We start from the raw sequence: 27,295 nt of genomic DNA, 5'->3' as shown, positions 1-27,295 counted from the left end.
CGCCCTGCTCTTTCTTCTTCCTCCTCCTCTTCCTCTTCTTCCCCTCCCTTAACCGCGACTTCTGCCGCAGGAAGTTATTGGGCGCACACCTGCAATTGTGGGGCGGATTGAGGGATCCCCAAAGGGGGGAGGGCTCTAACGCAATGGGATCCCCAACACACAGACGTCTGGGCGCCTTAACAAAAACACTGACCTGCCCCTAAGCAGTTGGAACAGGTTGAAAAATGCGGTAAGAGAGATGTATCTCTATGTTTTGCTGTTACTGGAGGGTTGGGCTCCCGCTCTAGAGACACCGGTTCGAGTCCCCACTAGGGCAAGGGAAACCCTCTGAGTGACCTTGAGCCAGTCACACACTCTCAGCCCCGGGAAACCCCGCGAGAGGGACTCCATCCCTTGGAAACAGCTGGGAGGCGCCCCACAACAACAACAACACTCGTGGAGCCTTTCCGGTGGGGGAAAAGAACGTTATATGAGTTGCTGTGAGTTTTCCGGACTGTATTCCATATTCCAGAAGCATTCCCTCCTGCCTGACGTTTCGTCCACATCTCTGGCAGGCATCCTCAGATGGTGAGGGATCTGTTGGAAACTAGGCAAGTGAGGCTTGTGTATCTGTGGAATATCCAGGGTGGGGGAAAGAACTCTTGTATGTTTGAGGCAAGTGTGAATGTTACAATTGGCCACCTTGATTAGCATTGAACGGCCTTGCAGCTTCAAAACCTGGCTGCCTCCTGCTTTGTTGGGAGGCATTAGCTGGCCCCAGGCATGTAGCCAAGGAGGGGCTTGAGGGGCTTCAGCCCCCCCCCCCCCGAAATTCTCATGAAATTCTCATGAAATTCTCGCGAAAAGGCCTTACTGGTGCATTATTTAGACTGTTATGTTTATTCATATCATGATCTGATCACCATATTCAATATATCCCATATGCATGGGGGTATTGGGGTAATGATACAAAAGGTTTGCTAGAGTAGACCCTCTTTCACTCACTCAGCCCCCCCCCCCCGAAACTCAGGGCCCCCCGAACCCCCCCCCCCCCGGAAAAAACTCACCACCACCCCCAATCGAAATCCTGTCTATGGGCCTAGCTGGCCCTGATTGTTTCCTGTCTGGAATTCCCCTATTTTCTGAATGTTGTCCTTTATTTACTGTCCTGATTTTAGACTTTTTTTTATATACTGGTAGCCAGATTTTGTTCATTTTCTTGGTTTTCTCCTTTCTGTTGAAATGGTCCACATGCTTGTGGATTTCAATGGCTTCTCTATGTAGTCTGACATGGTGTTTGTTTGAGTGGTTCAGCATTTCTGTGTCCTCAGATAATATGCTGTGTCCAGGCTGGTTCATCAGGTGCTCTGCTATGGCTGACTTCTCTGGTTGAAGTAGTCTGCAGTGCCTTTCATGTTCCTGGGTTCGTGTTTGGGCAATGCTGTGTTTGGTGGTCCCTATGTAGACTTGTCCACAGCTGCAGACTCCTGCAGAGGTGAAAGGATCCCTCTTGTCCTTCCTTGAATGTAGCATTTGTTGGATTTTCTTAATTGATCTGTAGATTGTTTGTAGGTTCTATTTCTTCATCAGCTTCCCTGTGGTTCTCTTGATGTCATAGAATCATAGAGTTGGAAGAGACCTCATGGGCCATCCAGTCCAACCCCCTGCCAAGAAGCAGCAAAATTGCATTCAAAGCACCCCCGACAGATGGCCATCCAGCCTCTGTTTAAAAGCTTCCAAAGAAGAAGCCTCTACCACACTCCAGGGCAGAGAGTTCCACTGCTGAACAACTCTCACAGTCAGGAAGTTCTTCCTAAGGTTCAGAGGGAATCTCCTTTCTTGTAGTTTGAAGCCATTGTTCCACGTTCTAGTCTCCAGGGCACCAGAAAACAAGTTCGCTCCCTCCTCCCTATGACTTCCTCTCACATACTTATACATGGTTATAATGTCTTCTCTCAGCCTTCTCTTCTTCAGGCTAAACATGCCCAGCTCTTTGAGCCGCTTCTCATAGGGCTTGTTCTCCAGACCCTTGATCATTTTAGTCGCCCTCCTCTGGACACATTCCAGCTTGTCAATATCTCTCTTCAATTGTGATGCCCAGAATTGGACACAATATTCCAGGTGTGGTCTAACCAAGGCAGAATGTTGGGTAAGAACATTTTTCCTCTGGGTGGATCTTTACTCTCATAGCTTGGTCTTAGTCTTGCAGAAGGATTCCCCCAGGCAGGAAGCAGCCAGGCTTTTAAACTGCAAGGCCATGCAATGCTAATAGCATAGTGGGTTAAACCTCTGTGCTTGCAGGTCTGAAGACCGACAGGTCGAAGGTTCGAATCTGGGGAGAGGCGGATGAGCTCCCTCTATCAGCTCCAGCTCCTCATGCGGGGACATGAGAGAAGCCTCCCACAAGGATGATAAAAACATCAAATTATCTGGGCATCCCCTGGGCAACATCCTTGCAGACGGCCAATTCTCTCACACCAGAAGTGACTTGCAGTTTCTCAAGTCACTCCTGGCATGACAAAAAAAAAGCCATTCAATGCTAATCAAGGTGGCCAGTTGCAACATTCACACTTGCCTCAAGCAGACAAGAGTTCTTTCTCCCACCACAGAAATATAAACCCCACTTGCCTAGTTTCCAACAGACCTCACAACCTCTGAGGATGCCTGCCATAGACGTGGGCGAAACGTCAGGAGAGAATGCTTCTGGAACATGGCAAGGCAGCCCGGAAAACACACCGCAACCCAGTGATTCCGGACATGACAACACATTTCGACAACACCTAGAACGGTGTGACTTGGGGAGGGAGCCAAGTCAGCAGTTTCTCCTGTCTTCTCGAGGCGCCGCAGACCCATTTCCGGAAATGTAAGGCTTTTAGGGGCCAGTTTAGGGGGCAGGGAGGAGGGAGGCACTCTCCTTTGGCATCCACAATGGAGGGATTTTCGCTCCTCTCCAACCACACAACTCTGCCGGCTCTCCCCTCCTTTCTCTCCGAGGGGCGTCTGAAGGTGAACCCAACAGTATGGCTGAATGGGGATGCCGAGCCTCCAAGAGGCAGGCGAGAAAGAGGGGGGAAGGGGTCTAGAAGAGAAAGGGAGGGGTGACGCGGGGAGGGGAGGGAGACACCTTTCGTCCTTCACATCCCTCCCTTCTCCTCATTTTTTTAACATGCTGCAATAGGGCTCTCTCTCCATCCCTCCTCCTTCTTCTCCTTCACCCTCCTCCTCCACTGCAGAGACCCAGTCAGCTGATACCGCCTCCCCAAAGAGGCCCCAAAGCGCTCAGTCCTTGCGTGACGGGCTGCAAGAAAAGGGGAAGGAAGGAAGGAGGGAAGGAAGGGGGGAAGGGGTGGGGGTGCAGTCCGGAGCTCCCCGGTTAAATCCGAACGGGAAGAAGGAAGGAGGAAGAGGGGGGGGGGTTGCAGGAGGCGGAGGTCACGTGAGGACGCGGCTCCCCGGGAACACGTTACAACCAAGGTCAAAGGGGGGAAGGAAGAGGAGGGAGGACGCCCCAAAACCCACCCTGGGGAGGGAGGGAGGGAGGGAAGGGGGAGAAGACTACCCGCTCTCAGGCGCGCTTACTCAGTCGTCAGGCCCGCTGGCTGCTCCCGGCGCTGGCTTCGCTCAGGAAAGCTGGAGCTCTTGTGCATCTACACTGCAGAATTGAAACCGATTGACACCCCTCCACCTGGCCTCTTTGGCAGAGCAGGCTCAAGACCTTTGTCAAACTACAACTCCCGTGATGCCAGAGCCATGGTAGTTATTTATTTATTTATTTATTTCGAGGTTCTATATACCGACCCTCTCACCTTCAAAGAGGGATTTTCGGGCTATATGGCCCAGTTAAAGTGGAATCAAATTCTACAGGACTGTCAAATTCATTTTCATGGGGGGCCACATCATCTCTCAAAGGACCAAGGCAGAGACATCTCCAGCTCATCCCGTTTGGGTATCAGCCAGCACGTCAACGACTTAAATCAAGACATAGTTTTCTTAGATCTACAGAGACACTCGCTGGAACACCCCAGCAAGCGAGAGTCCAAAAGTGGCAGGCCCAAACCCAGCACTTCAATCCATGGGTGATACCAGATGAGAGACTCCCCCCTGGGCACACAGAAGACTGGGCGACTTGGAAGGCGCTGAACAGACTGTGCTCTGGCACCACGAGATGCAGAGCCAACCTTGAGAAATGGGGCCACAAAGTGGAATCCTCGACATGCGAGTGCGGAGAAGAGCAAACCACAGACCACCTGCTGTAATGCAACCTGAGCCCAGCCACATGCACAATGGAGGACCTTCTTGCGGCAACACCAGAGGCACTCCAAGTGGCCAGATACTGGTCAAAGGACATTTAACCAACTACCAAGTTTGCAAAATCTGTGTGTTTTTTTTCCTTTTTCCTTTTAATCTGTGTATTTGTTTTGTTCTGTTAGAATTGTAACACAATGGTATGGTTGCTGATGACACGATAAATAAATAAATCTCTCAAAGGGCCGTTGAACCCATGGACAGAGAATCCCTGGATGTAAAGGGTCAATTATAATTTATTTGTATACTAGCTTGGGCACCCTGGTGGCGCAGTGGGTCCGACCGGGGTATTGGGTGGCAACCTGTGCTTGACGGGGTCTGTAAAGGTAAAGGTAAATGTTGTCGCCTGACATTAAGCCCAGTCATGTCTGACTCTGGGCAGTGGTGCTCATCTCCATTTCTACGCCGAAGAGCCGGCGTTCTCCATAGACACCTCCAAGGTCATGTGGCCAGCATGACTGCATGGAGCACCGTTGCCTTCCCAGCAGAGCAGTACCTACTGATCTATTCACATTTGCATGTTTTCGAACTGCTAGGTTGGCAGAAGCTAGGGCTGACAGCGGAAGCTCACGTCGCTCCCCGGAATCGAACCTGCGACCTTTCGGTCAACAAGCTCAGCAGCTCCCGGACGGGGTCGGACTCCCTCTGAAGACACAGGTCCACAGCTTGGGGGTCCTCCTAGATTCAGTGCTGACACTTGTATAATAATAACTTTGTTTTTATACTCCCACCATCCATCTCCCATAGGGGACTCGGGGCGGCTTACAAGGGACACGCCCAAGATTACAATTAAAGCACACATGTAAAACACTTGGACCAATTAAAACATCAGATAAAACAAATAACAACACAATTAAAATCAATATAAAAACAATACGGCTGAAAGAAACATAGCTGAGGTACAGATTCAATGAGTGCAATACATTTTTACAGGACTGCAGGAAAGTGCAACAATACAGTAAAATGGGCAGGAAATACTGTCATAACACATGTAGAGGTAGGATGTATGCCAGTGTAAAATGCGGGCTGGTGTAAAGTGCGGAACTTCAAGTAGGGACAAGAAAGTTACTGGTGAGCTGCTTAGTCAAAAGCGCACTGGAATATCCAGGTTTTCAGTTGACTATGAAAGGAGGACAAGGTGGGAGCCTGTCTGATCTCCCTAGGGACAGAGTTCCAGAGCCGGGGGCCACCACCAAGAAGGTTCTCTCCCTCGTCCCCATCAACCGTGCATGTGACAGCAGGAGGGGAGAGAGCAGTGCCCTCCCAGAAAATCTCAAGGTACGCACTTGTTTATAGGGGAAGATGCGGTCACGAAGATAAGCAGGTCCCGAACCATTTAGGGTTTTATAGGTGATGACCTGCACCTTGAATTGGGACTGGAAACTTATCATAAGCCATTGGAGCTGTTCAAACAGGAGGGTTGACCGCTCTCTGTAACCAGCTCTTGTGAGTAGTCTGGTTACAGATCTCTGGACCAACTGTAGTTTCCGGGCCGTCTTCAAGGGAAACCCTACGTAGAGTGCATTGCAGTAATCCAACCTAGATTATGCATTTGATGCTCAGGTGGGCCACAACCATAACTGAGTGATATTTATTATTATTATTATTATTATTATTATTATTATTATTATTCAGGTTGTCTATCAAAAATGCAACTGGATAAAATGCATCACTTCAAGAGAAATGATGATTATGACAATCAGGGCCAGCTAACACCTCCCAAAAAAGATTCCCCCAGGCAGAAAGCAGCCAGGCTTTGAAGCTGCAAGGCTATTCAATGCTAATCAAGGTAGTCAACTGCAACATTTACACCTGCTTCAAACAGACAAGAGTTCTTTCTTCCTCCTTGTACATTCCATAGATATATAAACCCCACTTGCTTAGTTTCCAACAGACGTGGGTGAAACGTCAGGAGAGAATGCTTCTGGAACATGGCCATACAGCCCAGAAATTTCACAGCAACCCAATGATTGTGAAATTTGCAGACAAAAAATGTAAACAAAAAATACTGGAAAAGAAACACACATTCCTTGGAAAGAACAGGGAGCAAAGGTCTCCATTCAACAGTTGCTCTTATTTAGACTAGACCTATTGGATCAAAGGAACATATGTAAATACTGACTTTCCAAGTTCTGGTTGATTCACTGGATCTAGTCTAGTTAGAAATCACTGACCGACACACATTTTGATGCCTCAAATATTAAATCTGTTTCAAGGTATATATGACCTGCTGATTCCAAGAATGGCACCAGTTTTCCTTATCAGTCTTAGGTTTTGAGATACAAGACATTTGGCATCTATCAGTTGCCATCTGCTCACCCATAGAAAACCATTATAACTGTATCTACGAAACTAGAGCTGATGCAGTCTATTCAATGCAATTTTCTGAATCAGTGCCCCTAATAACTCCAGGAACCGGACTAAAAACCAAGAGACCAAGAATTTTTTTTGTTGGGCTGTGTGAAATAATTAGATTTAGGTTTTTGAGTCTTACAAGAGGATATAGTACAATGATGGGCTGAGAATGAAGGCAAGATTCAGAGGATAAGAGATTTCACAATCTTCCCTTCCCTTCAAGTGTACATTTTTGAGGGTGCCCAGGCACAGGAGAGGTAAGGCCAGAATATTGAGAAGAAATAAGCCCTGTCCAGTGGTGCAGTGGGTTAAAATACCAAGGTGCTAAATGTGTTGATCCAAAGGTCGCAGGTTTGAATTCGGGGATCAGTGTGGGTTCCCGCTGTTAGCCCCAGTTTATGCCAACCTGTGTGCCAAGTTTGGTTCAATCTGCTTTGAACTGGAATATGCAGTTTATGCAGTTTGAAAAGGTGCAAATGTGAGTAGATCAATAGGTACTGCTCCGGTGGGAAGGTAACGGCGCTCCATGCAGTCAAGCTGGCCACATGATCTTGGAGGTGTCTACAGACAATGCTGGCTCTTTGGTTTAGAAATGGAGATGAGCACCAACCCCCAGAATCAGTCACGACTGGACTTAATGACAGAGGAAAACCTTGACTTTTACCTTTACCATTTCCAAAAGGGGCCTTGAGTTTCATGTTTCCACATTTTCTGTATATGATTATGCATGTTTTCTATTCCTGCCTGCAGCAGATTGTTCTATAAAGGAAACCACTGGGAAGCTGTTACCTATTTTGAATTATATTAAATACTAGCTGTACCCCCCATGCGTTGCTGTGGCCAACCTTCCCTCACTCTTTCTCTCCTTCATTCCCTCCCTCCCTCTTTCCTTTCTTCCCTCTTTTTCTTTCCCTTTTTCTTTCTTCCTTCTCTACCTGTTTCTTTTCTAACTTCCTTTGCTCTTTGGTTCCATCCTTCCTTGTCTCTTTCCTTCCTTCCTTCCTTCCTTCCCTCCCTCTTTCTCTCTATCATTCCTTCTCTCCTTCCTTCCCTCTTTCACTTTTTTATTTCCGTCTCACCTTCCTTCTCTACCTTTCTTTCTTTCCTTCTTTCCCTCTTTCTCTCCCTCTTTTTCTCCTTCCTTCCTTCCTTCCTTCCTTCCTTCCTCCCTTCCCCCTTTCTGTGTATTTGTTTTGTGTGTGCATATATGTGTGTATGTATTTCTGTATATATTTGTGTATATGTGTAAATATGTGTGTTTGCATACATATGTGGTTTTGAGCATGTGTTGTAATGTATTTTTTTGTTTTTCTGGCTTTTAAAGTCTCTTCTGCTGTGTTTTCCAGTGTTTTTATGAGTGATGGTCACTTGCTGGCCAGAGAGGTGTCTTGTGTCCAAATTTGGTGTCAATTTGTCCAGTGGTTTTTGAGTTATGTTAATCCCACAAACAAACATGACATTTTTATTTATATAGATTTGCAATAGATGGGATCCGTCCATTCATTTACTGAAGGTATATATTTTTAAAGATGACAATGGACCTGCGTTGCCAGTAATTACTTCCTAATCCAAAAGAGGCATGGGCTCAGATGTTACTGAAGTGCAGCTTCTGTTTTTCAGTCTCCTTTGTACCCCAGCCTAGACTAAAAATGCCTCTCAGAGTGACCACAGTTGATTTTCAGTGGGCTTAAACCACACATTGAACTCTGTACTGGATTTCAGCCAGCTGGAATAAACTAATACAGTGGCTTAGAGCCAAGGCAGACATTAGCACTGCCTGCTAACTGTTGCAAATAACCAGCTCATGGAGCAGAACTATGCCTGTGAGCAGTCTAACCTCAGAACTGCCAAGTCATGCAAGGTTGCTCTTTCTCTCATACAAACAGAAAGAAAGTACAAGTTTTTCTGTGTGCCAAAGGAGATCTGCAAATTCCAGTGAGCCCAGTCTCCCATTGTTAAGAGGCTCATGTGAACTGACCTCTTGCCAGATAAGTGGCTACCAGTAAAATCGGCAATAAACAAACCAACCAACACAATGGTACAGCACAACCTTGTGCCCTTGAGAAGTGCACCATGGATAGTACAAAATGAGAATCAGTAAATATATGCTATGTGAGATGTATACATTCCTTGCACAATGCCCTTGGATATATTGTGTGTTGATATATTTCATCAGGTCCTACAGAAACCTGGACATTAGCAGTTCAGAGAGAAAGAAATGTAGAATTTTCAGACTCCCCTTGTACTTCTAACTAAACTACATATTTCAAGAGTCCATGGGGGTCAGCCCTGAAAGTTAAAGTGAAACCATAGTGCTATAACTCTGCAATGTGAAAGGACCTCAGATTTTACAACCATTGTGTGTGCATGGGCGATACACCTCCCACAGCTGACCCAAGAAAAACCACTAACACAAGGTTGTTGGGATTAACAATGGCCACAACTCATTTATTGATAACAGGAACAAAGGTTGGCAGCCATGCATGGGCCCTGGATCAGGATTGGGCAGCCCACTGCTGTCCGATACCACCAGGGTGCCACCAGCACAATACTGGGCCAATGTAAACTCGACACCCCTGAGACTACCAGGCGTTCCCCCCTTCCGCTAGAGGGGGATACCAAGCCAGATCCTGGGCCCATGCAAACAGGAGTTGTGATGGGTAGCACCTAAACAAGCAACTGTGAACAGGTAACCATGACAAGCTCTGGCCACGGTAGTCCACGCTCTGGTTACATCCCGTTTGGACTACTGCAACGCTCTCTACGTGGGGTTGCCTTTGAAGACGGCCCGGAAGCTCCAACTAGTCCAACGTTCGGCAGCCATGATACTAACGGGAGCAGAGCGCAGGGAGCATACAACTCCTCTGCTGTACCAGCTCCACTGGCTGCCGATCTGCTACCGGGCTCAATTCAAAGTGCTGGCGTTGGCCTTTAAAGCCCTAAACGGTTCTGGCCCAACTTACCTATCCGAACGTATCTCGGCCTATCAGCCCGCCAGGACCCTAAGATCTTCTGGGGAGGCCCTGCTCTCTATCCCGCCTGCTTCACAGGTGCGGCTGGCGGGTACGAGAGACAGGGCCTTTTCTGTGGTGGCCCCGCGGCTATGGAACACCCTGCCCTTGGAGGTAAGATCAGCCCCTTCATTGATGATATTCCGAAGAAGATTGAAGACCTGGATGTTTAAGCAGGCATTTGGTTAACCCAATGCAACAAATGGTAACTGACTAAAGGACTGGCAACATGGATGACGAACTGGATCACGTTTTTAGTTAAGAGTCGAACTGGATTGGTATTGATGTATGAATTGTGTTTTTATGTTTTTTATGTTTTTTATGCTTTTAACTGTATACTGTTGATTGTTATATTATGTTGTAAACCGCGTTGAGTCGCCGGCTAGGCTGAGAAACGGCGGTATATAAATATAGCAAATAAATAAATAAAATAAATAAATAAGCTAACAAAGCAAGCTAACTGTAGACAAAAAATGCAAACAGCATGCAGGGTGGGTGGGGTGGATCAGCTGATGCAGGTACAGTGCCTGCTGGGGAGCTTGGGGCAGCCTTAAATAGGCTGCCCCATAGGAGGGAGAGGCCAGCTCCAGCCTTTCCCACAGTGAGGCATGACCAGCTGGCCAATTGGCCACCCGGCCATACGAGGTGGCTTCTGGGAGGAAGAAGTCCCCTCAGGCAAAAATGGCGGTGGAGGATGCCCCGCGCCACAATGTCCCTTGCCTGGTAAGTTGTACCATGCCTTTTCTTAACACATATGCCCCAGCTTACAGGTAGCTCTTCAGGTTCTGAATCTTTTTGGAGAGTAGAGTTCAGCAACAGGACAACTCCCATCTCATCCAATGGCCCTATACCTGAGAAGTGGATCCAGCAGATCTCTTTAGACCAGTGGTTCCCAACGTTTTTTTTGGCCAGCGACCACTTGGCCAGGGACTATTCTCCAAAATTATTACAAAAGGGTTACAAATCAGTTTTTGGTCAACTTTAGATTCAGTTTGGTTATTTAGGGTGGTGATTCAGAAAATGGCATTGAATAGACCACGTCAGCTCTAGTTTCTGATACAAAATATATGCCATCAAGCAGTCGCCATCTTCTCACTCCATATTTAATAATCCAGAGATGATGTGATCTATCCAATGAAATTTTCTGAATAAGCTCCCCAAATAATCCCAGGAACAGGCTTAAAAACGAAGACACCAAGTCTCCTCTGCCTTCAAGTGCCACATGGAATGGTTCCACTCAGGGTGAGGGAGGAGGAGGAGAAGCAGTCAGGAGGCTTGTTATTATGCCTTTCATGGGTAGTCAGCCTCTCCCATCCCTGTTGCCTCGGCACTATAAGATGGGTTCACAAGATCAGTCGTTCTCTTTGCAACAGTGTAGTAGCGGTGAGACCATGGACCATATTTTCGTTCTTGGGGGAAACTGGTGGTCCACAGACCATGAGTTGGGAACCACTGCTTTAGACAGATTCAAGCACAGAGAGACTCAAGAGTAAAATGCAGACTCAAGAGAAGTAAAGTGTCTGGCAGGGAGGAGCTAGACTCTTTCGGGAGGCTATGAAATACTTGGCAGTCAATGCTCTACTCCCATTAGAAATTTGATATCAGAGAACCTCTCAAAAGAAGGCACTCTGTAAATATTCTGGAAATTGAAATAGATTCATAGGACTCAAAGGAAAACATATACCTGCCCTGGAATCAATGTGAGGAAAGTGTTCATAAAGGAAGAAAATGGCTGGGCATGGCCTTATAAATAAAAGGGGGAGACACTTTTATAACCATGAAGCTTCCAATCTGTTGGCACAAACTAAAAAAGCATGGGAAAAGCAGGCCCTCAGCTACTTCCCTGACAGGATTGCTCTGTCCTTGTGTGTTTCTAATTAGCTTAGCGTTGCTTGCTGCAAAGCAAGAAAAATCAGACATGGAACTAATTAGCAGAGTCAAAAATGTGGCCTTTGGTTTAGCTAAGCCATGTCATAGGTTCACAAGATATTAAAAATACGTGAGGAAAATGGAGATAACAGAATTAATTTATTCTCCCTCTTTTCAAATTCTTAGGAGGAGAGAGGAAGAGCTGGATGCAGCATCTCCTTGGGTACTGAGTATTGAGAGATGAGGAGGAGGAGGAGGAGGACAACAATGATTTCTATCTGTCTCTTCCCATGCAACATATTGTATATAAGTTAAAAAAAACACAACCAAGTTGAAACAACAATGTAAAGTAACACAAAACTCAACACATAGTAAAACAGCCAGTACATAATTCAAAATTCATAGTTTAAAAATCATATTTTAAAAAATCAGCTAAATAGGCCTGCCAGAAGAGACTGGTCTTTATTGATGTTTTAAATTCACTCAGCTTGTTTAATGGTCAAAGTTCTTCTGGCAGGTCATTCCACAATCTAGGGGTAACTGGAGAAAAAGTCCTGTGGGTGATCATCATCAGACAGACTAGTCATGACTGACTGGAAAAAGTATATGGAAGGGATTATGTGGGAGGAGAAGATCCCAAAGGTAACCTGGATTCAAACTATGTAGGTCTTTTAAGAGAAATGCCAATACTTTGTACTTTGCTTGGAAACTAATTAGAAATCAGTGAGGTGACTTTAGTGAAGATGTAATTTGATCATAATTCCCAACCTTGAGTTAGAGTTACTGGAAGGGGACAGATATTTTGCAATTCCATGATTCCTGAATCTGTTCAAACCATGATGGGTTGAATCTATGGATGCAGAACTAGTGGATATGGAAGGCTAACTGTATTGTCTTTTCATGACTTTTAAATGGTTTCAACTATATGTTAATTGTGTCTGTGTATGTATGTGTGTCTCTCTGTGTGTACAGACACTCACATACTTTGTATGGTTTCAAATTGTATTTATTTATTTATTTATTTATTTATTTACTATATTTATATACCGTCCCTCTCAGCCCACAGGCAACTCGGGGCAGTTCACATAAAATACCATTGCCAATACCATAAAATACCATTTCAATACAATAAAAACTATTGGATGATAAAAACATAACAAAATCAATAAAACATGAACATTAGAGTATCCTATTAAAAACATGGTACATGTAATATGTAAGCTATCTCAAGTCCCATTATTGGGAAAAAGTAGGATACCAATTAATAAAACCATCGTGATCATCATGACTGCCACATAGAGCTGCTTATGCTCCACATCCTATTTTCATCTGGCTTCCAGTCAATTTTGGAAGCCCTCTACTATCAATAGATTTAGACCTTAAGGAAATAATGCAGGAATGGGAGACAGGAAAAGTAATGGCAGAAAGTGTGAAACAAAGAGATAGGGTAGACAACCCACACTACAGAATTATAGCACTTGGCCACCACTAATTGTCATGGCTCCATTCTATGGAATCCTGGGATTTGAAGATTGTTTTGGGACCAAAGCTCTCTGATAGAGAAGGGTAAATAATATTCCAGAAAATTACAATCCTAGAGTTCTATCACATTGAACAATGCCAGTTAACATGCTATATAATTCTATAGTGTGGATACAGCTGGAGATGTCACTCTGCCAGCTTTGTAGTGCCTATCACTTTCTTCATCACCTCCAAGCCCTGGGATACAACCCCAAGTGATTATGCCCAAGGAAATATGATCTAAAGCAGAATTTATTTATTTATTTATTTATTTTATTGCAGTTACTTATACCCCGCCCTTCTCACCCCCGAGGGGGGACTCAGGGCGGCTTACAAACAAAGGCACAAATTCGATGCCTGTCATATATAAAACAGTATATATAAAACAGTATAAACATTTAGCAGCATTAAAACATATCACTACATAATATAATAAAACAATTTCATGCACAGTGAAATTCAGAGTTCCGAAATGTCCATTCATTCCAACAATTCCTGCTCATCAATGGGTCCTTATTTTAGCTGCCAGAATGTCCAAAAGCTTGGTCCCAGATCCAGGTCTTCAGTTTTTTTCTGAACGACAGAAGGGAGGTCGCTGATCTGATCTCCCCGGGGAGTGAGTTCCATAGGTGAGGGGCCACCACCGAGAAGGCCCTGCTCCTCGTCCCCGCCAGCCTCGCTTGAGATAGAGGCGGGGTCGAGAGCAGGGCCTCCCCAGATGATCTTAAACTCCGAGGTGGGACGTAGAGGGAGATCCGTTCGGACAAATACACTGGGCCGGAACCGTATAGGGTTTTGTAGGTTAAAACCAGCACTTTGAATTGTGCTCAGAATTGGATCGGCAGCCAGTGGAGCTGGCATAACAGGGGGGTGGTATGCTCCCTGTATGACGCCCCGGTGAGCAATCTGGCTGCTTCTTGCTGGACTAATTGTAGTTTCCGAGCAGTCTTCAAAGGCAACCCCACGTAGAGTGCGTTGCAGTAATCCAACCGGGATGTGACAAGAGCGTGGACCACCGTGGCCAGATCTGACTTCCCAAGGTACGGGCGCAGCTGGCGCACAAGTTTTAATTGTGCGAAAGCTCTCCCGGCCACCGCTGAGACCTGGGGTTCCAGGCTCAGCGATGAGTCCAGGATCACTCCCAAGCTGCGATCCTGCGTCTTCAGGGGGAGTGTAACCCCGTCTAACACAGGCTGTAACCCTATACCCTGTTCGGCCTTACGACTGACCAGTAGGACCTCTGTCTTGTCTGGATTCAATTTCAATTTGTTAGCTCTCATCCAGTCCGATACAGCAGCTAAACACCGGTTCAAGGTCTGGACAGCCTCCTTGGTGACAGGTGGAAAGGAGTGACAGATTTGGACATCATCTGCGTAGAGATAACATCTCATTCCGAAACTCCGAATGATCTCTCCCAACGGCTTCATGTAGATGTTAAATAACATCGGGGACAGAATTGAACCCTGTGGGACTCCACACAACAACGGTTGTGGGGTCGAACAGGTGTCACCCAGTAACACCTTCTGGGTCCGTCCCTCAAGGAAGGATCGGAGCCACTGCAAAGCAGTGCCCCCGAGCCCCATGTCCCAGCCCTCTTTTAAATCAATGGGTCAGAAGATAGTCAGGTAAACACCCTGAATTGCAACATGATTATTATATGCAAATCATCCTTGGTAAAGCTTACATTACTGAGATGAACAAACGGATCTGGCAGGAAGCTGGCAAAGGAATCCATTAGAATTTTATGTGTTGTGCACACAAAGGTCTCTGAAGTGAACTTAATAATTGAGTGCAACAAATAATTAATGCACATGGAACCCTAGAATCATTTTGTTTTCCGGTTCAGAATAGAGTTAATTTTGCTGAGACCTCGTCCCCATGACTAATCCAGAAGTGCACCGATGCCCATCCTCATTCACCAGCCACTGCTGCAATGCTTAAAGATGCAGGTGGGGGGGGGGGGGGAGAGAATACACAACCAGAAGGAAGAGAACTACCATCAGCCCTCCATATTTGCTGGGTTATAGGGCAGAAGACCTTCATGAAAGTCAAAAGCTATGAATAAAAAAATGCTATTTGTTATTGTGATTTTTTTTCTATTGGTATTATATACATCTCAACAAATATATATTTTGATATTTTTAACTTTAGGGAACAGCTCTCTAGGAATTTCTGGGTCTTCCAGTATGATTCTATAGTAGACTTTCACTGGAAGACAAGCATAGAATCACACTGGAGGATTTAGAGATTCAACATTTTAATCAAATCACTGAATAATCAAATCTCTCAAAGTCACAACCACAAGTGTGGAGGGTCAGCTGTATCTACACTATCCAGATAGGAAGTGATATAAAGTTGTATGACTTCAAAGCCCCCAGCCCTTGCCTAGCAATTCTGTGGCCTTCCAGATGTTGGCACAATACTCTGCTGCATCACTAGAAGGCAGCTTCCAAGTACTGAAGCATGCCATCATGAGCATGTTGATGCTGAAGCCAAGTGGTGAGAAGTATGTAGCATCCAGCTGTAGTTCTGCATCCAGAAAGAGAGAGCAGACACTGCCCTGTCATGTCTCCTGTACCAGATATCTCCTACAGTGTCCAAAAAGTGTATACACTCATGCAGTCCCAGGCTGCATAAACTTGTCACCAAGAGAAGTGCACCATACAATTCCTATAATCCCTGAGCATTGCCAGGACTAGGTAATTTGGTAACAATATGATTCCAGCAGTATCTGTTGGGACACAGCTTCTGCTTGGGAGTCTTCCATAGAGTCATGCATCAGTTAAGATTTTATTTCTTTATTTCATACCAAAAGCATTGCATAAATTAGTATAAAACTGATAAAAAAATAGGAGCACAAGCGACTAAATATAATTTGACCAAAAATGGGTAAAAGTGACTGCATTGTCTGTTGCCTCAAACAATTCTTCCTCTCATACATGAAGCAGGACATTGAAGAGAAGCATACAGATGCAGAGTTGTGTGTTCTGCTCCACAGTCACACAAGATTCTTTAAGGTAGTGCCATTTTGCCAGGTTGTCTTTTGATCTGCCCACTCCGCTTCTGAGTTTATTCAGGGACTTCCAAGTCTCCCATTCTTGGTTTGTCCTGGAGGCAGACCCTTGTGGGGGACCATCCAATTGGGATTTACTCATTAAGCTGACCGGAGGGATTCTCTTGTTGTTGCTGGGAGGACACCAAGAGGAATGGTGGTTCTAATGAAGCTTTTCCTTGATTTGTGTCTACTGGGTGGAAGCCGATAGCCATGCAGTGGGTGGCTTTCACAGTGTTCAACCTTATTTCTCACAATTAGCAGCAACTTCCCATCACACATCAGAGGGGGCAATGCCAGCTAGCTAGTAGAGTTTATCTACAGGTGTAGGTTTGAGACATCCTGTGATTATTCTGCATATTTCGTTCAGTGCTATGTTCACCTGCTTTGCGTGGGGAGACTTATGCCAAACAGGGCAAGCATACTCAGCAGTTGAATAAGACAATGCCCAGAAACTGTTTACTACTCAGGCCATTGATTGTTTGCTCAATGATTGTTTTATTACTGTGGTATGTTGTTGTTTGTTTTATATTGTTTTATGATGTTGTTTTATGTACTTTAGTGTGTTATATTTTAATTATGTTGATCGGGCTTGTCCCCATGTAAGCTGCCCTGAGTCCCTTTAACCTAAACTTCATAACAATTGTTAAGTTAATTCTATTAAATTAAAAAATAAGTATTCAGAGTAGTGTAACTGTGGAAGGGCAGTATCCAGAAGTATGGGCAAAGCATTTCAGCAGAAGGATGCTTGGCAATGTCTGGTACTCAAGGTAATGATATCAGTAAATTGCTGCTTTTCCTGGGATAGTGGCTTTGGTAAAGTCCGGGGATTTTTCACACTGCAGAGTTATAGTACAGTGAAAGAAGCAGACTTAACTACCTTGCCAGATAGTCATAGTGCCTCAACAAACAAGAAATCTCAGAGCCTAATAGGATGTCACCAATGGCAAAGAAAAGTGGAATGATATTGTCCTAACTTGTGGATTGATTTGCTTCAACATTCCGGCTTATATGGCTGTGTAGAAGGGCCCTGTGATTCCCAAAACTTTGAAAGACAAGAAAGGAAGTAACAAGTGGCCAAACAGTCCCTTAGCTAGCCTACAAAAGTTACATTTAAACAACAAGGGACAGTGACTTACAATAAAGTTCTTTTCAAGGCAGCGCTTATCCTGAGAATCCCTCCCTCTACCTGAAGCCATGGGAGAGGGCTACGCCCAGAGAGTCAGAGCAAGGTTTCAACATGTGGAAAGTTTAGCCGGACTGATGGAGGTGGTGGAAACATGGAATATTCATTCTTCTGCTTGAAAGTGATCAAGAGACATGTTAGAAGGAGGTGGTGGTAAAAAAAAATTGGTTTTTCTAATTCATTTTTCTTCTTCTAGAGTACACATTGTCATAGAATAGAATTATAAAATGATCAAGGGTCTGGAGAACAAGCCCTATGAGGAGCGGCTTAGGGAACTGGGCATGTTTAGCCTGAAGAAGAGAAGGCTGAGAGGAGATATGATAGCCATGTATAAATATGTGAGAGGAAGCCACAGGGAGGAGGGAGCAAGCTTGTTTTCTGCTTCCTTGGAGACTAGGACGCGGAACAATGGCTTCAAACTACAAGAGAGGAGATTCCATCTGAACATTAGGAAGAACTTCCTGACTGTGAGAGCCGTTCAGCAGTGGAACTCTCTGCCCCGGAGTGTGGTGGAGGCTCCTTCTTTGGAAGCTTTTAAGCAGAGGCTGGATGGCCATCTGTCAGGGGTGATTTGAATGCAATATTCCTGCTTCTTGGCAGGGGGTTGGACTGGATGGCCCATGAGGTCTCTTCCAACTCTTTGATTCTATGATTCTATGATTCTATGATTCTATGATAACTGTGTAATGTGGAAGGATTCAATTGTCTCTCAGTCTTACCTGCCCTTTTTGGGTCTTGTGAAGATGAAGCAGAGAGAAAGAGAGCCATATATGTCATCTTGAGCTCACTGGAAGAAAGTTGCTATGTTAATCTAACAACATATAAACAAACACACTGTTTGAACACTTCTATTAAACTGCAATTATTAGCAATGTGTCCATTCATAACATTTTAGCCATGAACACACAGTACCAACTGTCACAAATATTCAATATCTGTCATGTTTCAGTGGCCATATATTTTAATTTGGAATGAACAATTCTGAAATAAGAATTTACCTTTTAAATGTGCATTTTCTACCCACAATTTGAGAAAAAGCCCTGATAAATGTGAATTGGCAGGCACTGAATTTGAATTCACACTTGCTGTCAATTATTGCCTTCAGTCAGATACTAACTTACCATGGCACGATATCAAACAAAATGATGAATCTTTGCTAGGAAATCTGATAAAATGTTGAATGCCTTTGCAAGACAACTAGCTAACATTGTCAAATCCAATTTACCAGGGGTTTTTCAAACTATCTTCCAGTGAATGGGTGATGGAACAAATTAGTTCAAAAGAGCTTGGAAAAGCTATTTCTTTTCAAATGCAGGCCCTACAATCATCCAGTAGTGTAGCATGGAGGATTCTGGAAGTTGTAGTGTAAACATTAATTTTTATGTTTTGTGCTTTCCGTTGCTCTAGAGTCACACCTGAAATGACAAATTCAAATTACAGGAAAGGAAATTTTGCTTAACCATTTGAAATAATTTCCTGATAGTTCAGGATGTTTGGTAGACTGGCTCAGAGAGTGAAGACCTCTCCTTCCTTAGACATTTTAATTAGAGGTGTTATAATCTCTTACAGATGGTTCCAGCAGTTCATCATCAGATGTTTGGACTATATGATCTTAGAGAGCCTAATGCTACGTCTCTGTGATTGTTTCAAAGCTTCTTGTTTTCTGCTGCCCTGGAGACTAGGACCCAGAACAATGGCTTCAAACTACAAGAAAGGAGATTCCATCTGAACATGAGGAAGAACTTCCTGACTGTGAGAGCTGTTCAGCAGTGGAACTCTCTGCCCCGGAGTGTGGTGGAGGCTCCTTCTTTGGAGGCTTTTAAACAGAGTCTGGATGGCCATCTGTCAGGGGTGCTTTGAATGCAATATTCCTGCTTCTTGGCAGGGGGTTGGACTGGATGGCCCATGAGGTCTCTTCCAACTCTATGATTCTACGATTCTATGATTCTATTCTCAGGCATTTCTCAATGAGAAGATCAAGACACAAATGCCAGCCACATTTAATTCACCCAAATTCACCCTTGGGTGTTCTCCAGTGTTCAAGGTGTCTATAGAAGGTACACACGAATTTATGTGCAGTCAACACTGTGTTCCTGTTGGTAAAGAAATGGTAAACTATTGTGACACACCATTCGGTATCATTTAATAGCATTGCCATTTCTGTAAAATAAGAAATAACACACCAAAGAGAAGAAATGCATGATATGAACTGTCAGATATCAGAGCAAATCATTGGCTGTCAAGCACAGATCTCAAATACTAAAAAAAAAAAAGCGAAGTTATTCAAGTACTCGTACCAGCATCAAAATTCACTAAGAGTTTTCAGGATTTTCATTTAGTGAAAACCTGACTGTTTCATTTCCAAGAATATAGCTACTATATTTCCAAGATCCCAACAAGATAATTTTACACTTTTATAACATTTTTATAAGGTAGCTCTTTGTTTTCCTGTTTATCACTAAACTTAAAATATGATTTTATTTTCTTTTTTAAAGAAAAATCAAAATACTATAAACTACAGGTCTATGGTATGAAACATATCCTCTTCCATACACCTCCATATGGCCTCAACACTCATAACAGAGAATGAGGCTGCAAAATGGGACAATGCTTGAACAAGTTGATCTTGCTCTTCCATTTCATGAAGCCATAAAGACACTTCAAAGATTATTAAGCATGGATCATAATCAATAAAATAGAATTAATTAATTAATTAATTTTTAAGATACCCTAAGATCTACAGAGATACTCTCAGGAATACTTCAGAAAGTGAGAGTCCAAAAGTGGCAAGTTAAAACCCGGAACCTCAATCAGTGGCTGATACCGGATGGGAAACTCCCTCCTGAGCGCACAGAAGACTGCGCTTTGGCACAGCACAATGCAGAACCAATCGTAATAAATGGGGACTCAAAGTGGAGTGCACAACATGTGAGTGTGGAGAAGAGCAAACTACAAACCACTTGCTACAGTGCAGTTTGAGCCCTGTCACATGCACAGTGGGGGATCTTCTTACAGTGACACCAGAGGTGCTTGAAGTGGCCAGCTTCTGGTGAAAGGAAACTTAGTAGAATCCAAAAATTTTAACTTTGTTTGTGGTTTTTCTTTACAGTATAACTGTATTCTCAATTCTACTCTGTAAGATACAATCTTTATCAGACAAGAGTAAATTACAAATACGTAACTAATGAGTTATGACATGTTAATTCCAAGCACTGGTTTATTTATTTTTTTGCCTGTCTATTTCTACCCACTGGAGTCCCCAGTGGCACAGTGGGTTAAATGGCTGAGCTGCTAAACTTGTTGACCAAAAGGTCGCAGGTTCGAATCCGAAGTGCGGTGTGAGTTCCCGCTGTCAGCTTCAGCTTCTGTCAACCTAGCAGTTCAAAAACATGGAAATGTGAGATCAATAGGTACCACTCCGGCGGGAAGGTAACAACGCTCCGTGCAGTCATGTTAGCCACATGACCTTGGAGGTGGCTATGGACAACGTCGGCTCTTCGGCTTAGAAATGGAGATGAGCACCAACCCACAAAGTCGGACATGACGGAACTTAATGTCAGGGGAAAACCTTTACCTTTACCTACTGCTACCCACTACCCCTTTGTGATTGGCAAACTCTCACTAGAGCAGGGGTGATAATCATGTGGCCCTCTATATGTTGTTGGAGTCCAACTCTCTCAATATTGTTGGGACTGCTAGAATAGGCTGTCCAACAACATATGGGTGGGCATTTTATGAATCATAGATAGGAATCTTTGCCAGTCTGAAGTCCTCTATAACCTTTGGTTTTTCTATGAACTACAGCCTCTATTGCTATGTTTAGATTATTTCTTATTATAATAACAAGGGACCTTCAGGCTTACCTGGAGTAATCTCCCACTGAATTATATTTTTGGAAGTACTGCCATCCAAGTGGAATAGGGAGATCCACATTATTGTAAATGATGAATCATTCCGATGAGTAATGTGTGGGCAGTTGAAATCTTAAGTATCAAGGCATTTCTGTTTAGTATGCCAGTACTAGAAAGGTGCCTGATTAGGAGTTGCAAGGTGGGGGGATGAAGAAGAAAGAATAAATGACTGTTACCCAGCAACAGTAGAATTACTGGAATATTCAGATGGTTAAAACACACGATCTGATACAAAAATGTTGAGAAAATTGGAGAAGATTTTCAGCTCAAGCAGAAAGGATCTGCTGCATTCAACTGACGCCAAACAAATGGTAGGGTGAATTTGTCCTCCCAACCCTGCTATATCCTGCGAAACATGGACTATCTACAGATGTCACATGCAACTCCTGGAATGATTCCATCAGTGTTGCCTCTAAAAAATGCTGCAAGTCTCTTGGGAAGACAGTCGGACAAATATCAGCATGGTGGAAGATGCAAAGACCACAAACATTGAAGCAATGGTCCTCCGCCATCAACTCTGCTGGACTGGCCACGTTGCCTGAATGCCTGACCAATGTCTCCCAAAGCAGTTGCTCTACTCTGAACTCAAAAATGGAAAACAGAATGTTGGAGGACAGAAAAAGAGATTTAAAGATGGGCTCAAGGCCAACCTTATAAACTGCGGCATAGACACAGAGAAATGGGAAGCCCTGGCCCTTGAGCGCTCTAGCTGGAGGTTAGCTGTGACGAGCAGTGCTGTAGAATTTGAAGAGGCACAAATGGAGGAAGCATGCCAAGAGAAAGGCATGTCAAGCCAAACCAGACCAGGACCACCTTGCACCTGGAAATCGATGCCCTCACTGCAGGAGAATGTGCAGGTCAAGAATAGGGCTCCACAGTCACCTACATAACCACCACCAGGACACAGAACTTGGAAAACAATCTTTCTCGGTCAACAAGGGATCGCCTAGAAAGAAGGCGGAGGAGGAGGAAGTATGATGAAATGATGGATAAGGACAACTCTGTAGTGCAATGTTTGAAACAGAAACTCTCAAACTGAATAGTAGAAAATAGAAACTTGGGGTACATCCACATGGTAGAATGAATGCAGTTTGATGCCTCAGCTCAATTCTATGGAATCCTGGGAGCTGTAGTTTGGTGAGGCACTAGAACATTTTGGTAGTAAAGGCGAAAAACCTTGAAAAGTAACCGCTCTTAAGATTCCATAGTATTAAGCAATGGCAGTTACAGTGGTGTCAATCAACATTAATTCTTTGTTGTTATTTCATTCAGTTGTTTCCAACTCTTTGTGACCTCATGGACCATCCCACGCCAGAGCTCCCTGTCGGCTGTTGCCACCCCCAGCTCCTTTAAGGTCAAGCCAGTCCTTTAAGGATACCTCCATCCATCTTGCCCTTGGTGGGCCCCTCTTCCTTTTTCCTTCCATTTCCCCCAGCATCATTATCTTCTCCAAGCTATCCTGCCTTCTCATTAATTCTACAGTGCAAATATATCCAAAGCTGTGATCCAAGAATCCATTACGAAGTCTATGCATCCACCCTTTTTCTTGGTCTTTCAGACCCGAACTCCAATGAAGAACCAGCTCCACTGACCCATTTCTATATTGTCTAATGAAGCATGGGAGCCTTACAGTATTGCTAGAGAAATCAAATTTTCTTCTGTGTGTGCAGGAACAAGACAACATAATTTGTGACCAACCAAATTCTAAGCTGCCTGTGTATTCCTTCTACATCTTGCTCCAAAGAGAAACAAACAAACAAACAAAAAACAATGCAGTTTATTGAGGTGTAATGCAACATCACAGCAAGACGAGACTATTTTCTGCAATAAGTGGTTGGAACAGACATTCCGTTTGCTAAAAGAACCCATAACACAATTGTAGAGAGGATTTCATGTAACTGAATCAAACGGCTGAACTTTTTGTGCCACTGAATCATAGAATCATAGGAGACCCCTAGGCCATCCAGACCAACCCCCTGCCAAAAAGCAGGAAAATCACATTCAAAGCACCCCTGACAGATGGCCATCCAGTCTCTATTTAAAAGCCTCCAAAGAAGGAGCCTCCACCACACTCTGGAGCAGAGAGTTCCACTGCTGAACAGCTCTCACAGTTAGGAAGTTCTTCCTAATGTTCAGGTGGAATCCATTGTTGTAGTTGTTACTGTTGTTGTTTGATGCCTCCGAGCCATTTCTGACTTATTGCTGAAGCTAAGAGTATGTGACTTGGCCAAGGTCAGCAGTGGGTTTCCATGGCTCAGCAGGAATTCAAATCCTGTTCTCCAGAGTTGTAGTCCAACACTCAGATGTTGGCTCCATATTCCTTTCGTGCTTAATGTCAATTTCCTTGATTACTTTATATCTCCAAAGTTTCTCTTCATTTCCGTTGGTTCCATAGGAATTGCACTCTCTTTTCTCTTTCATGGCTAATGGTAAATGTATTGCCTCTCATTTCTTATTCAGTCATCTCACTCCTTGCTGACTTGTAGATCCTTCCACTGTGTCATGTTACAACCTATGTATAACTATTAAGCAGCAAGTTTCATTGAGTTCAATAAGATTTATTCTGAAGTGATGGGTGAAAAGAATATAATGGTTTTATTGAAGTGTTGAAACATCTTTATTAGTATTTAGAAACCTTGAGATGAAGAATCCTGGTTTGACAAGAATATTTGCTTTAGGGGATTTATTGCACATGGATTTTTTTTCACAGAAAGCAACATTTCCTGCACAGAACATATCATACTGGAACAAAAGAAAAAGCTGTGCAAATTTTGCATAGAGTAAATATCACTGTAAAAAGTTCAAAGACTTTTTTACAGTGAGAATAGCATTTGATAATTTTACTGGGTTGCTGTGATTTTTCTGGACTGTATGGCCATGTCCCAGCAGCATTCTCTCCTCACATTTTGCCCACATCTATGGCAGGCATCTCAGAGGTTGTGAGGTCTGTTGGAAACTAGGCAACTGAGGTTTATATATCTGTGGAATGTCCAGGGTGGGAGAAAGAACTCTTGTCTGCTTGAGGCAAGTGTGAATGTTGCAATTGGTCAGCTTGCTAATTATTAATGGTCTTGCCTAAATCCCTAAATGGTTTTGGTCCAGCTTACCTGTCTGAACACATCTCTCTTTATGAGCGAGTTAGAGCACTAAGATCAGCTGAGGGGGTCTTGTTCTCAGTCCCGCTGCCCTCGCAGGTGCGGTTGGTGGGATCAATACAGGGCCTTCTCGGTTGTGGCCCCTCAGCTGTGGAACTCCCTTCCCAGTGAAATTAGATCTGTTCCCTCCCTCCTGGCCTTTAGAAACAACTTAAAAATTGGCTATTCAAACAAGCATTTGGTGAGTGATAGCAATAATAAAGTAGTTAAATGACAACCTCGGGATTGGTGCAACATTTAAAATGTTCCATGTCTATGTCTGATGTTTTATAGTTTTAATGATTTTAACCTATAGTTATATGTTATTTTTAGATATATTATTTTTAGAGAGGGGGCAGCAGGGGACAGTTCCATCTTGTCTCCTGCTTATAACATCAGTTGGGGATGTTTCTCTGTTTCTGCATCACTCCTTCTTCTTCTCCTACTACTAGTAGTAGGTATGGTGTCAGAATGCTGACTCACAACACACACACACACACCCCAGCACCAACTGTTGCTCTGGGCCAGAGTGAAGAGAGAGGGGACCAGGGGACAATTCCATCTTGTCTCCTGTGCTATGCTAATAATATAATATAATGTAATGTAATGTAATGTAATGTAATGTAATATAATGTAATATATTGTATATACATATAATATTTATAATATTATAATGTAATACAGTATAACATTACTAATAATAATATGATATTATAATTATATATTTTATATTACATGTAATATTACTAATAATATTACAATATAATGGTATAGTACAATATAGCAATATATAGTACTGATAAGTTCTTGTGGTTTTTTCGGGCTATATGGCCATGTTCTAGAGGCATTTCTCCTATGTGGGGGATCCAATGGCACTCACAATGGGTCTGAGTGGGGTGGAATCCTTATGGATTTTTGGGAGTCCATAAAGCCTGGGTGGAAGGGCTTCCAATTTACATAGCTGCTGTCATATGTCAAAGTTGATTGAGGAGTTCTTAATCAGAGTGTTGGTTTTTCTGGTTATTTTGGAAGTTGGGTCTTGCTTAAGTTTTCTGTATATAGTGGGGTCCAGGAGTTTTCTGATCTTCTCCTTGTATTGTTCTATATGCATGATTACTGTGGCATTCCCCTTGTCTGCTGGCAGAATGAGGATATCGGGATCTGAATTGAGGTCTCTAATGGCTTGTCTTTCCTTCCTTGTAATGTTACTGGAGGGGAGTTTTGCCTTTTTCAGGATCCTTGCTGCTTCCGCTCGTACTTCTTCTGCTTCTTCCTCTGGGAGGCGATAAAGTGTTGATTCGACATTGGCAATGAAGTTTTCTGTTGGGATCCTGGTGGCGGTTACAGCAAAGTTTCCTCCTTTTGCTAGTATGGATACTTGGTCTTCAGAGAGTTGTCTGTCTGTCAGGTTGATGATGGTCCATGATGTATCCAGTTCTGGTTTCGGCTGTTGCTTTTGTCGTTTGTGGAATTTTTGTTTTTGTCTGTTGGTGTGGACAGCTATGTTTTTCTCCATTTTCCTGTAGGCCATATAACCCAAAAAACCCCACAAGAACTTAGTGATTCCAGCCATGAAAGCCTTCGACAATATAATACTGATATTTTACTATGCTAATTTATATATATATATATATATATATATATATATATATATATATAGCTGCTCTGAGTCCTCTTTGGGGTGAGAAAGGTGGCATATAAATGTCATAAATAAATAAATAAATAAATAAATATGTGATGTATTTTTACATATCTGCGAGGCATTGAATTTTGCCATTTATTACGTTGTTAACTGCGTTGAGTCTCCCCAGAGGAGAGGAAAGCAGTATAGAAATGCAATAAATAAATAAATAAATAATCCGCATAATTGATAACAGAGATGGAAAACTTAGGCTGGAATCCTCTTGGGGTACATCTACATTGTAGAACTAATGCAATCGGACACCATATTAACTGCCATGGTTCAATACTATAGAATCATGGAAATTGTATTTTACAAGTTATTTAGCCTTATCAGTCAGAGTGCTAGTGTCTCACTACACTGCAAATCCTAGGATATAATAACATTGAGTAATTGCAATTAAAGTGGCTTCAAATTGCATTAATTCTACAGTGTAGACGAATCCTTGTTTAATCTCAACTCGAGTAGACTCATTAACTATTGCATGGTGAGTTAGCACAGAGACAAATATCAGAATCTACTTAAGACTAAAATCAGATTTAGGTCTTGAGGTAGTTTTAATTCAGACTTTATAGGAGTTTAAGGCATGGGACCTATCTTGGAGACACTGTCCACAACACTGACCATGCATGAAAGCCTTTCAGACCTTGGTTAGTTCCTAGAGAAGACATGGATGGATAGATTGTTGTTTCTAAATCAACTAACTTTCTCCATGATCATATCTCCAAACTGATGTCTGTGTCTACTTCAAAAACAGTATGAATGTACAGAATTCAGGAAAACTGAGAATTTAGAAGGAAAAAAGTAGTAGGAAAACTCTTTGTTTGGTGTGTCCACAGAGATGGTAATTTAACACATCATCTCAGACAAATACACCTCCTCCATTTGTCATTTTCTGGAGAAAGTGGAACAGTATCCTGTACTATGCAATTTTGAAGAAATGACTTATCCCATCACCATCATTTCTAGGTGGAAAGAACAAAGGCTTCCCCTTCAATCTGAAAGAGTGAGACAACCACTTTATGTAACAGATTCGGGGTGCTGTAAAAGGACAGGAAATGGTTAGTAATTTTATTTGTTATTATCACATTTTTACTGCCAGAGATGGAGAGAAGTACTAATGGAATTTTCCTGTGTCATGAGCTAAAACAACTTGCTTGACTTTGGTTATTACAGACTGGAATAAAGTATGTCATATCAAACTTGTTTTCTGCTGCTCCAAAGACAAGAACTCAGAGTGATGGATGCAAACTACAGGAAAAGAGATTCCTCTTGAAGATTAGTAAAAAAA

At 43.3% G+C, this 27,295-nt stretch overlaps 1 protein-coding gene and 1 long non-coding RNA gene across 2 annotated transcripts in view; one reads left to right on the top strand and one right to left on the bottom strand.

Moving 5' to 3' along the window:
- CPLX1 (complexin 1) overlaps nt 1–3,656 on the bottom strand; it is a 205,961-nt gene extending 202,305 nt beyond the window's left edge. Inside the window, exon 1 of the mRNA XM_060763728.2 lies at nt 3,559–3,656. The gene's annotated coding sequence lies outside the window, so the exon portion shown is untranslated. The remainder of the gene's footprint in view (nt 1–3,558) is intronic.
- On the top strand, nt 99–27,065 carry LOC137096084 (uncharacterized). The gene is made up of 2 exons (XR_010909250.1): nt 99–229; nt 26,974–27,065. It is a non-coding gene; the product is annotated as an uncharacterized lncRNA (long non-coding RNA).
- Nucleotides 27,066–27,295: the final 230 nt, after the last annotated feature.

The sequence above is a fragment of the Anolis sagrei genome, chromosome 2 (assembly GCF_037176765.1).
Source record: "Anolis sagrei isolate rAnoSag1 chromosome 2, rAnoSag1.mat, whole genome shotgun sequence".
Lineage (NCBI taxonomy): Eukaryota > Metazoa > Chordata > Lepidosauria > Squamata > Dactyloidae > Anolis > Anolis sagrei.
The sequence above is the reverse complement of the archived record's forward strand: the minus strand, read 5'-3'. Positions and strand labels throughout refer to the sequence as shown.